At 41.7% G+C, this 13,413-nt stretch overlaps 1 pseudogene; it reads right to left on the bottom strand.

Annotated features, from left to right (window-relative positions):
* Positions 1-7,600: 7,600 nt before the first annotated feature.
* Positions 7,601-8,930, bottom strand: LOC146649464 (uncharacterized; annotated as a pseudogene).
* Between the last annotated feature and the right edge of the window lie 4,483 nt (positions 8,931-13,413).

Genomic DNA, 13,413 nt, shown 5'->3' with positions numbered 1-13,413 from the left:
TGGCCATCTATAACAGAACATACCACATTCTTAAAACATTACTGAGAAGATATATCTGTTAAATTATTCATCAATGAGTAAAACCGAAACTCTGCTTTTATATATAGAAAATTTTGCTTGACCCACCACAAAATTTAGCAGATTCCACTTTGAAGCCTCCTTTTTTTGTATAGCCAGCACCAAACAGAAATGCCAATGGAGACCAACCCCATCCACATTTTTCAAAGACATGCTCTAACATAACAAACAGTGGTTCAAGGCATTTACATTCAAGAAATGTGAAAAACAGTTTCTGTTTCCTGTTCTGTTTTCTGTTACCAGCTGTCAGCTACTTACAAAAGGATCCTGGTGTTATTTCTCAGAAACAGTTCATAACTTCCCTTCAACTCATTCATGTCACCTAAAAGCTAAACCTGTTTCTCCATCACCTGTTCATCTCTGATGATTCAGTGAGGACATCTGGTTTCATCTTCATGTTTCCCTTTCACCAGATAACGAAACCAATATCATGACCAGCAGCTTTTATGGCTGTGGCTCCAGCAAACATCCGCTGATACTAGAAATTAATATTAAATAAATTCTAACAACAGCTCATCAAGCTGAATAACTCCAGCTTGTGTCTTTTTCGATTCTAGCTCGAGCACGGGACAAACTATTCCTTTTCAGCTCAATATGTAATATTTTCGCTGAATACGGGACGATTCCATTTTTTAAGGGACGGTTGGCAACTCTAATAACTAACCTTATGAATAAAATAAAGTTCACTATCAGTAACATCATAGCACCCACTCAGCTGTATAGAAACTCCGTCATGCTAGCTAGTACCCAGTACGAGTTAGTAACTGACTATAAAAAGGCAGCACAACAAAAATAAACTACACATAAACTTGGTTTATATCTGAAAAAAAAAAAATCATCAGCCCATAAACATGAAAAATTATCATCGGCCCACCGGGCAAGTGCCCGGTATGCCCAATGGCCAGTTCAGCTATGGTTGTGCCATCAGTTAACCCAGCTGGCACGGGTTGCTGACCCCTGCTGTAGTGTCTTCTGTGTTTACGTTCACCTTCCCATGTGTATGCGTTTCTCTCTCGCCCCTCTGCATGTCTTAGGTTGGCATCTTTATGTTTCCTTTTTTATTTTGACAGACTTGTGTTCCATGTTCAATGTTTTTAGTTTTGCTTCCCCTGTGGCGTCAAGTTCATTTGTATCAGCTGTGTTCCCCATGTGTTTCTGGTCATTGGTTATTTTCACACCATGTCTCCAGGTTTCCACACTGGTTTTCATGTTTAAAGTTGTCACGTTTATTATCTAGTTTTCCCAGTTTAGGTTCAGTTTAGTGTCAGATTCTTTTGCCTCACCCACAATAAACAGTTCTTCTCGTTAAGATTTCTGTTGTGTCCACATTTCATTTGTCTGCATTTGTTATACTACTCTCCACACCATCTGCCAGAGCAGACTGTGCCATGGCCTCATGACATCATTAAAATGTAAAAAGTGGCATACAGTTTTAAGTCCAAACTTTTAACACAAGTTGAAATGGAGACTCATAGCTGCAGCTGAGGGTAAATAACAGTCACCTTCATTCCATTTCCAGAGTGTGCTCTGGCACAATCATATGCATTGGTTGCTAAAGAAAACAAGAAATAAGAGCCACCCCTGATCACTAGGTAACATAGATCAGATTATCATCATCATCATCATCATCGTTTATTTGTATAGCACTTTACGAACACACCAGGCAGACCAAAGTGCTGAACAACACAGATCAAAACAACAACCAAATTAAAAATACCATAAAACCATTACATACAATAAAATAAATAAGAAGGTGTCAGTTTCCTACAGAGTTAAAAGCCAGGGAATAAAAATAGGTTTTCAATCTGGACTTAAAGACCTGCACTGTCTAATTTGGAGGGGAAGGTTATTCCAGAGCATCGGAGCCGCAATTGAAAAGGCACGGTCTCCTCAGCATTTCAGCCGCGACTTAGGGACCGACAGCAGCAACTGCTCAGCTGAACGGAGCGAGTGAGGAGGAACATGTGGCTTCAGCAAATCAGATAAATAGACAGGAGCCAGACCATTTAAAGATTTAAAAACCAATAAAAGGACTTTAAAAAGGACTTCACTAAAATCTTCAACCTTTCCTTGTCATCAAACACCGTCCCGCCCTGCCTCAAAACCTCCACCATCATCCCCATCGCCAAGAAGACAGCTGTGGCCAGCCCAAATGACTACAGGCCTGTTGCACTTACGCCTGTAGTGATGAAGTGCTTTGAGAGACTGGTCTGTCAGCACATCAGGGCCGGTCTGCCTCCCACTCTGGACCCCCACCAATTTGCCTACAGGACAAATCGTTCCACCGAGGACGCTATCACCATAGCGCTCCACACTGCGCTGAGTCACCTGGAGCACCGAGGAAGCTATGTGAGAATGCTCTTTCTGGACTTCAGCTCAGCATTCAATCATATCATCCCGGAGATCCTGGTCCAGAAACTGTCTCACCTGGGACTCTCCACCCCCATCTGCCTCTGGATCAAGGACTTCCTGACAAATAGACCACAGTCTGTCAGACTCGGCCCCCACCGGTCCAGCACCATCACACTCAGCACCGGGTCTCCACAAGGATGTGTTTTGAGTCCCCTCCTGTTTACGCTCTACACATCCGACTGCTCCCCTACCCATCTCTCAAACACCATCATAAAGTTTGCAGATGACACCACAGTGGTTGGACTCATCTCAAGGGGGGATGAGTCGGACTACAGAGATGAGGTCAACAGACTGACTGAGTGGTGTTCAGTTAACAACCTCCAACTGAACACCACGAAAACTAAAGAACTTATCTTGGACTTCAGGAAGGGCAGAGCAGACCCGGCCCCACTTTACATTCACGGGAGCTGTGTGGAGAGGGTACACTCCATGAGGTTTCTGGGCGTGCAGATATCTGATGACCTCTCCTGGACTGCAAATACTACAGCGGTGGTTAAAAAGGCCCAGCAGCGTCTCCACTTTCTGAGAGTGCTCAGGAGGAACAACCTGGAGGAGAGGCTGCTGGTGACATTTTACAGAGCCACCATAGAGAGCATCCTAACGTACGGCATAACAACATGGTATGCAGGGTGCTCAGCTGCAGACAGGAAAGTACTGCAGAGGGTCATCAACACAGCCCAGAAGATCACTGGCTGCTCTCTGCCCAGCCTGGAGGTCACTGCAAACTCTCGGTACCTCAGCAGAGCTGGCAATATCATCAAGGACCACTCTCACCCCAGCAACCAACTGTTTGAACTATTACCGTCAGGCCGACGGTACAGGTCACATAAAACCAGGACAAACAGATTCAGGGATAGCTTCTTTCCCAGAGCTATCACCGTAGTAAATAAGCACAAAAACAATTGAACCTATTCCATACCGTCACTGTCATTATATTATGCTGCTATTCATACTGTCATCATATTAATGCTGCTATCCTGTATATATTGTACATACTATTGTTTGAGTACTTACGATTGTTTTGTTTTTTTTTGTACTTTTTATATTTTACATTTATATTTATTATTGAAACTTGCACCAAGGGAGTGGCACTCCAATTTCGTTGTACTCTGTACAATGACAATAAAGGCTATTCTATTCTATTCTATTCTATTCTATTCTATTCTATTCTATTCTAAAACGAATCCTAAATTCAATGGGAAGCCAATGCAAGGAAGCCAGAACCGGAGTGATGTGATCGAATTTCCTACTACCAGTTAAAAATCGCGCCGCCGCATTTTGCACTAACTGCAGGCGTGACAAGGTGCCCGACCCGACCCCTATTAAAAGGGAATTACAATAGTCCAGACGTGAGGTGATAAAAGCATGAATAAGAGTTTCCAAATTGGGTTTGGAAAGGAAAAGCTTAACCTTCGACAGGCGTCTGAGGTGATAAAAAGCTGATTTCACCACCCCATTTACATGACCTTCAAAAGTAAGCGCAGAATCAAGTTTAACACCAAGATTAGTGATTGAACTTTTCAGATGAGAGGTCAAATCACCAAAATCAACATCTGGAGAATCAGTAGAACGATGCGGGCCATATAAAATTTGCTTCAGTTTTGCGACCATTAAAATTCAAAAAATGATTTGCCATCCATAATTTAATATCGCTAAGACAGTCAAGCAGTGATTGACCTGGGGAGGTATCCAAATGACTAAAAGGTAAGTAAAGCTGACAGTCATCGGCATACAAATGAAATGACACTCCGTGTTTACGAAAAATCGCACCAAGGGGGAGTAAATACAGCGAGAAAAATAATGGCCCAAGGCTAGATCCCTGGGGCACACCCCAAAGCAGAGGGGCCACAGAGGAAGCGGCCAGCTCCAGCTTGACACAAAAACTCCTTTTGGAAAGATATGATTTTATCCATGACAATGCCAGATCAGAAATTCCCACACAGTGATGTAAGCGGGAGATCAGCAGGTCGTGGTCCACTGTGTCAAATGCAGCTGTCATATTCAATAACACAAGCACAGCATATTTACCACGATCAGTAGCAACAAGGTTGTCATTCATAACTTTAACAAGAGCTGTCTCCGTACTGTGAAAGGGCTTAAAACCAGATTTCAGACAATTGCGAGTCGCTCAAATAATCCAACAGTTGGGTATGTACAATCCTCTCCAAGATCTTGCTTAAAAAGGGAAGTTTGGAGATAGGTCTAAAATTTGACATAGTAGAACTATCAAGGCCAGGTTTCTTAAGTAAGGGGTGTATGACTGCATGTTTAAACGCACTAGGAACTTGACCGGTTGGTTAACAGACTAGTATTGATAATTTTCAGGATATAAGGTCCAATGATGGGAAATACTTTTTGGAGAAAACGGGGAGTAACAACATCATTCGGGGAGCCACAGGGCTTAGCATGTAGCACCAACTCCTCTAAGTCACGCAGAGAAATCAGTGCAAAAGCAGGGAATAGGCTTGAGCAAGGAGCATGCATGGCCGGATCGACAATAGGTGGAATCAGAGGCCTCAGGCTAGCCTCAGAGGACGGCAAAAGGTTGTAACCCTCCAAGTTAAGTACAGAATTAATCGTATTGTATAAAACACAAGGGTTGTGAGAGTTGGCCGAAATAAGTTGGGAAAAGTAGGAGTGTTTATCGGCCTTAACTGCCCTCTGATAAGTTTTCCAACTAATCTTTAGGGCTTCCAGGGTGTTACATCCCCCAGGAGGATGTCTCTTCTCCCTATTAACCCTTTGTTTTGTCCAGGCTCCACCTCCTCTGTCCTGATTGGATGTTGCGCAGAGTCCGGCTAATTGGTAATCAGCAGAGCACTACTTAAGGCCTGTGGAGCTGTGCTTCTGTGCCCTCTGGCCATTTTGGTTGCCATACTTGTGCAGGCTTGCATGCCTTTGTATTTTGTGTGAGCATTGTTGTTTCATGTTCAGACTGCTTGTAGGGGAGAGCTGCCTTTTGTTTTGACACCCTGTTTTCTCCTGTTTATGTGTTGTTAGGTAGGTTATGGTTATAGGTTGTATATTTTGTTTCCTTGGAGTTAGGTAAGTTTCTTTTATTTCTACGTCAGGGATGTTTTGTTTGTTATGTTGGCCTTGGCTCTCCCTGACGTTACACCTCGGTCTGAACCCCATCACCAGTGTTAAATAAACCTTTTAAAATTACCATCTTGGCTCCTCCTTCTCTATCCACATTTATGTTCGTCCCTTCAACCCCCTAGACTAGCCAGGGGACGTAACACAGGGAGACATGCAATCTGTCTTTTTTCCACTGTCTTTCACATTTCCTACATTGTCTTCTAATAGCTCGGGTACGCTCTGTTAACCAAGGACTAGTCTTAGATTTACATTTTCTTAGTCTCAAAGGGGCAACAACATCAAGCACAGATTTACAAGCAAAGTCAAAATACAAAAGTAGGTCATCTGCAGTGGGCAACTCAGGGGCATAAGACATAAATTTGTCAAACAGTATAGAAAACCGTTCATCAGAATCCGAGCCAAAGGCACGATAACATCGAGCAGGTGCAGCCTGATTTGCAAAAGCGTTAGAAAGAGCAATATCAAATAAGATAGGCATATGATCAGAAAATACTTCATCTTCAACCCGTACATTGCAAACAGATAAACCATGAGATAAAACTAAGTCCAGTGTGTGACCACGTTCTTGAGTGGCACCACTAACAAATTGGACAAAATTAAAAGAGTTCACTAAGTCCAGAAAGTCCTTGGCCAGGGGCTTCCCCCCTTCTGATAAGAACACCTTGTTATATTTCAGCGGGCGATAAACAATCGCACATAACAACGAAGGCAAGTGGCCCAGTTTACATAAACAGAGTTCAAAACTGGTGTAGCGAGACGAAGGGAAAAGCTGCTTCAAGTCCAAGTGAGCCTTAAAAACAACAGCAAGCCCTCCTCCGCGACCAGAAGCTCTCGGAACATTAAAAAAGGTACAGTCAGCGGGTACTAGTTCAATGAAAGCGCTTAACTCACTGGGAGAAATCCAGGTTTCAGTCAGGAAGAGTAAATCCAGAACACGAGATGGAAAAAAAATCCTTCAATATGAAGGTCTTGTTGGCCACCGACCTGGTATTTATTAGACCCAGCCTGAGAGGGACTGGGTCCAAAACTTCCGAGGTATTAGCAACCAGATCCACCGGTCGAAGATTTTTCTTGTCAACTCCGCGCCAGCGCATATGCCGTAGAGGAGAGAGTTTTGCTGGACCATTTTCGAAAGACCCAACAACAGCGGCGGATGCAGCGGAGCTCATGGGGAAAATGAGAAATCCAGGTTTTCAGCTTCACAAGACGACCTCCACGGTTACCCCGTCTCCTGCGTCGCTTCCGCAGATCCGGTGACGGTGGTAGGGAACGCCAGTACGGTGGTATTGGTTCCAGTTAGGGAGGAAAAAATCCTTGGCTGTCATATTCAGGCCGGTCAGACATCCGGATGGATAAACCTATTTCCAATAATGTCTGGCGATCATAGGAAAAAGTACAACACACATGTAACACAAAGTTAACTAAAAACAATAAAACAAAACAAATAAAGGAGAGCGATAGACGGCGTGCCGAACACACAGGCGCCATCTTGAAATTAACCTCAGTTGGTCTTAAAAAAATTAGAGAGAGAGAAATGCAGAAAGAAAAGCACAAACGGAAATAAATGAACATATAACTAAAAGAAATTGTGCTTTATTTTATTTCCAAAGCATGCTTTGTTATTATTACAAGGATTCATTTTTATCACCTACTCAGTATTAAATAAATCCCATGCATTTGGATACATGTAAATGTATATATTATATCTATAAAAAAAATAATGTTCAATGTTCTGGACAAAATTGACATAATTGTCCATCATGTCAACAAACAAAGAAGTCTTACATACTTGTCCCAAGTCAGCTTCAACAAGACTCTATTGCCTTTTTTTTATGGACTTCCGTTTAACAGTGATTTGTTAACACAATGTAAATCTCCAAAAAGCTATTGAGTCTTGTTGAAGCATCATATGTTCTTTTGTTTATTTTTGTTTTATTCGGGACTTTAATGAAAAGTAAAGAGAAGGAGTCCAAGCAGCAGATGGATCATTCCCAGTCTGATAGAACAAGCATCACTTTTGGTGGTAGAGGCAGTGGTTGCAGTTGATGTAGCAGTTATAGCTGTAATGGCGGCGGAGGTTGTAGTTGGGGTAGTGGTTGTAATCGTAGTTGGGGTAGTGGTTGTAGTTGTAGTTGGGACGGTGGTTGTAGTTGTGGCGGTGGTTGTAGTTGTGGTGGTGGTTGTAGTTGCGGGGGTGGTAGTAGTTGCGGGGGTGGTTGTAGTTGTTGTTAGGGTGGTGGTTGAAGTTGCGGCGGTGGTTGTGGTTGTAGTTGGGATGGTGGTTGTAGTTGCGGCGGTGGTTGTTGTTGGGGCAGTGGTGGTGGTTGTTGTTGGGGCAGTGGTGGTGGTTGTAGTTGGGGCAGTGGTGGTGGTTGTGGTCGCGGCAGTGGTTGTAGTTGTGGCGGTGGTTGTAGCTGGGACAGTGGTTGTGGTTGTTGTTGGGGTGGTGGTTGTAGATGCAGCGGTGGTTGTGGTTGTAGTTGCAGCGGTGGTTGTAGTTGTGGGCATGGTTGTGGTTGATGTAGCAGTTGTAGCATTTGTAGCTGTAATGGCGGCGGTGGTTGTAGTTGGGGGAGTGGTTGTGGGTGTAGTTTTACTGGTTGTAGTTGGGGGGATTGTTGTAGTGGTGGTTGTAGTTGTGGCAGTGGTTGTAGATGTTGTTGGGGTGGTGGTTGCAGTTCCGGCGGTGGTTGTGGTTGTAGTTGCTGCGGTGGTTGTAGTTGTGGCAGTGGTTGTAGTTGTAGTTGTGGCGGTGGTTGTAGTTGTAGTTGGGGTGGTGGTTGTAGTTGTGGCAGTGGTTGTAGTTGTAGTTGTGATGGTGGTTGTAGTTGGGGTGGTGGTTGTAGTTGTAGTTGGGGGGATGGTTGTAGTTGGGGCGGCAGTTGTAGTTGGTGCTGCAGAACAGGCAACACCTGATACTGTACCAATGCTCTGCATGAAAGGTAGAGAACCCAGGCTTGAAGCAGCTGCACACAGGTTTGCAGATGCGCAACCGTAACCTGGATACGTGCTGGTGCTGCTTTTGACTGCAGATGAAAAAGAAGAATTTCAGGAAATGTTTTAAATTGGCTACTTTCCAGGAAGCTTAATATATTTCATGCAAAAAACAACTTAACAGCTTTTTAAAACATTTATGTGTTTGTCTGACTTCCAGGCTTGAAATTTAAAATCTTATTACAGTAACTTTCACACCCAAGGATAACATTTAGTATAAATTAGGGTAAAAGTTTCCGCTCTTTTTATATGTCAGATGTATTACAAAAGAATTTGAAATCATCTTTGATAGAAAACCGATGACACAACTGATACAACATAAAGACTCACTGATTGATTGGAAGCATTGGTTCTCCACTCCCTGACACTGTAATGTGGAGGAGCACTGACCAGTGGAAGGGTCACAAAAGTTGCATACCCCACCATTATTTGACTGAGAAGCAGGATCTGAAACAGAAAAGAAGATGATTTCATTTCAGAACAGAGACCCTTAGAACATCAGATTATTGTCTTTATCTCTTTATATTATTCTTTTGTCTTCAATGAGCAACATAGTATTTAACTTACTTGGCAGAGTTGCTGAGTTGCAGTTATCTGTGTTGCAGCATTGAGCAGAAGCAAGAGCACTTTGAAAACCCAGGTCGACTGAAAATGTCTGAGAAGTTACGGCTGGACACAGGGAGGAAGATGCACATGCCTTGTAGATTTGTGTTGTCGTAGTTCCAGATAAAGTAGCTACAAAGGCAAAGTTATGGGCAGAAATCTGTGCCATCAGAAACTGAATTTGAATAAGTTAAATTTGAATTTGAATTGCTCCAATTGAATCTGAATTGTAACTTGAATAAATGCTTTTGAAAACTGAATTTGAATTAGTCTAATTTGAAATTGAATTTATGGTTTGAAAATGATCATCACTAAATTGAAATTGAATTTTATATTTTGAAAATGAATTGATTTGCTTTGAAACTGCATTTTATCCTTTAAAAATTCAGCTCTCGAATAATTTCAGTTTCACTTCTCACCATTCAGTTTCAGGTCTACAATTCAATTTCAGGTCCAAAATTCAGTTTTTTGGAACTTACATCCGGTTCCGGTTCAAGCGCAGATTAATAGAACTACGTTTTACTAGCGGACCGAAAGTGTTACTGACGGGAATCTACAGCGTCTTGAGCTGAATTAAGACTTCAGAAGTCATTTGTCATGTCGAATGACCAGCGGATAAACTCTCAGGTTGGTAATAAATGTATTACATGTATAAAAACAAGCGTCGTGTTAACAAATGATAGCCGTAAGGTAACTTTTATGCTTATTGTAGCTGTTATGTCACGAGTTGCTCTGAGGATCCACTCGCAGGACTCCGGAGTTGTGTTTTAACAGAGACGGTTTATTTACAAGATCTTCACCAAGTGTATTTACAGACAGTGCGAGGACAGTGCTATATACAAGATGTGAGAGGCAGGGTTCCAGGGCTCCAGGGAAAACAAGGGAATCACACACGCGCTCACGCAACCTCTCTCCGCTAGTGACCAGTCACCCCTTACACACTCCACACGGGGAAACACGGGGACGGGTCCGGGGAATCTAGAACAGAGAGACACACGTTAACTTTCTGAGACGGAAGTGTGGGAAACTAGGGCTCGACGTGTACTGACTAGAGTCTTCACAACAATCCAGCGTTGAACAGCTGATCTCCTCCTTCTAATATACCAGCTGGTCTGATGAGGCCCAGGTGTGCATGATCCAGGAAGGCGTGGACCGAGGGCGTGAACCCGCCATGAGTTCCGCCCCGGCAAAACAGGGGAGAGGGAGAGAGAGAGAGAGAGGAAAAAGAGAAGAGAAGGGGGGCTAGGAGTGGAGAGACGCTGATCAGCGCCTTGCCGATCCCGCAGGTCGTGACATGTTAGCTAAAAACGCTAATTTAGCGTAGTTTGCCCTGAATTCAGCTTTGACAAACAAATATGATCGACTGTTTTTAGTAGAATTCCAAAGTTGTCATCTTGTACCCTCTCAGAGTACCCCCTCTGTATGCTTGCAGAGACCCCTACAGTAGGGAAACATGCAAAACAGTGTCCAAACCTTTGTATTTTAGCTTTATTTATGTCTTACACAGCATCCCAACTCTTTAGCTAACTTAATAACTTTAGCTAAAGCGAATAGTTAGTCTAATTCATTAGTGCAGCATTACTGGATCACCTCTGTTTGAAGTGATATAATATGATATACAACTATCACTGAAACAGCAAACTTTGTAAATAAGCAAACAACACTTCTCATTCTCTAAACGTTTGGCCACAGCTGTAGATTACACTATCAGTGCTTGTTCACTCTTGACAATAATTACATTTCAAAATTTACTTTGTGCATTTACAGGTAAACAATATCTAATATTTTATCTAAATGACTGCTTTGTCTTTGAAAAGGGTGAAGAGCCTGAGGCCGGTGACAGTCCAGTTCTACTCTAAGTACAGCCTTACAGTGGCTCACAGGACAAGGCCACATTCCTGTCCTGCCAGAAGAGAAGAGAAACTTCAGAGTCTTCATGCAGTTCAACCACACCTGTCATATTCCATATGACAGGGGTCTCAAACTCCAGTTCTCAAGGGTCAAAGTGTCATGCAACTTTTCCATGCCCTCGAGGACTGGAGTTTGAGACCCCTGCCGTATAGTGTTCATGCAGTTTTCTACCCCACAGTTACAGCATGTCTGACTGCCTGTTCAGCATATGCAAAAATATATGATGACTTTAAGCATGTGATGACTAAGGCCTTCCATTATGGTGTTTGTCATCACATGTCACAGACATCTGGATGATCATTTGGAATAAACTAAAAACTAAAAACTTGTTACTTCATCTTTTATCTTTATTATTATCATTGTTCTTATTTTACATTTTTCATTGTTAGGCATTAGGTTTATTTGTAGTAGTCCTTTCCAACTTCTTTCCCTCTTCCATGTTACTGTGTCAGCTTGTCAGCATCTATTTGGGTTTGGAAGTGGAACAGAAAGTAAGGAAATCCAAAGTGCCATTAAAACCAGGAGAGGTTCTTATATTTCAGAAGAAGGGATTAATTCAAAAGAAATGACCTCAATGCCATATTTTATTTAGGAACCCTAGAGAGCACTTTGCAAAATAACACATTCTTATAATTTCACCCTCAGATGAGCCAAGCTACAACTGTCAGGGAAGGTGATGTAGGTACAGAGCATATGAGAGTGGTTAAGTTAATGTCTCTTGTCTAGATGAAGGCACAAGAGGGATCAATGGCAAGGCGTAGAGATTCAGTATCTTCAGTGGACACTCCATTTCTGGCACAAAACACCTGTAAAAGATGGTCGATTTAGGAGGTGACCCGACAACTTCAGCCTGTCAAACATAGTAATGGAGCAGTATGCTTTTAAAAAAAAAATCTAATTAAGCATGCACTCAGTACCCTAAGAATTATTATGGTAGTTAAACACAGTGATAGTTGTATATCATATTATATCACTTCAAACAGAGGTGATCCAGTAATGCGGCACTAATGAATTAGACTAACTATTCACTTTAGCTAAAGTTATTAAGTTAGCTAAAGAGTTGGGATGCTGTGAAAGACATAAATAAAGCTAAAATACAAAGGTTTGGACACTGTTTTGCATGTTTCCCTACTGTAGGGGTCTCTGCAAGCATACAGAGGGGGTAATCTGAGAGGGTACAAGATGACAACTTTGGAATTCTACTAAAAACAGTCGATCATATTTGTTTGTCAAAGCTGAATTCAGGGCAAACTACGCTAAATTAGCGTTTTTAGCTAACAGCTACAATAAGCATAAAAGTTACCTTACGGCTATCATTTGTTAACACGACGCTTGTTTTTATACATGTAATACATTTATTACCAACCTGAGAGTTTATCCGCTGGTCATTCGACATGACGAATGACTTCTGAAGTCTTAATTCAGCTCAAGACGCTTTAGATTCCCGTCAGTAACACTTTCGGTCCGCTAGTAAAACGTAGTTCTATTAATCTGCGCTTGAACCGGAACCGGATGTAAGTTCCAAAAAACTGAATTTTGGAACTGAAATTGAATTGTAGAACTGAAACTGAATGGTGAGAAGTGAAACTGAAATTATTCGAGAGCTGAATTTTTAAAGGATAAAATGCAGTTTCAAAGCAAATCAATTCATTTTCAAAATATAAAATTCAATTTCAATTTAGACTAATTCAAATTCAGTTTTCAAAAGCATTTATTCAAGTTACAATTCAGATTCAATCGGAGCAATTCAAATTCAAATTTAACTTATTCAAATTCAGTTTCTGATGGCACAGATTTCTGCCCATACAAAGTGCAGCTGGTTAATGTTGATGGAACACAAATAGCTTCACATTGGATGTAATTTAGTGAAAATATGAAATATGATATGAAGAAAACATTACCTTGAATGGTAGCTGTAACACACATTGGTTCCGATGAGGAACATGTATTTGCTACTGTGGTTGAACACGTCAAATCTGTTCAGATTTGACACAGAAGGGCTCCAGCTGCAATCAGGAGAGAAATACAGAAATGATGATCACAATTTAAATATATAGCAAATATGAGATGTTTTGAAAGTTCATATTGGGTTACAGCAGGTTACAGTAGAGTCAATACAGCTCACTAACTTTGGAAAAAAAATACAATGTTAGATTTAAAAAAAGATTTAACCTCCTAAGACATGCATTTTTAATTTCTCTTTGATATTTGGGCATATTGGGGCCCGGTGAATGTAAAAACAAAGAATTACCAGATTTTTTTTTTAACCATATTTTTGTTTTTAAGAAAAATAAGAGCCACATATGAGGATATTCG

This window comes from Rhamphochromis longiceps, linkage group LG17, assembly GCF_057381845.1.
Source record: "Rhamphochromis longiceps isolate RC_006_pf linkage group LG17, R_longiceps_female_GT1.1, whole genome shotgun sequence".
Lineage (NCBI taxonomy): Eukaryota > Metazoa > Chordata > Actinopteri > Cichliformes > Cichlidae > Rhamphochromis > Rhamphochromis longiceps.
The sequence above is the reverse complement of the archived record's forward strand: the minus strand, read 5'-3'. Positions and strand labels throughout refer to the sequence as shown.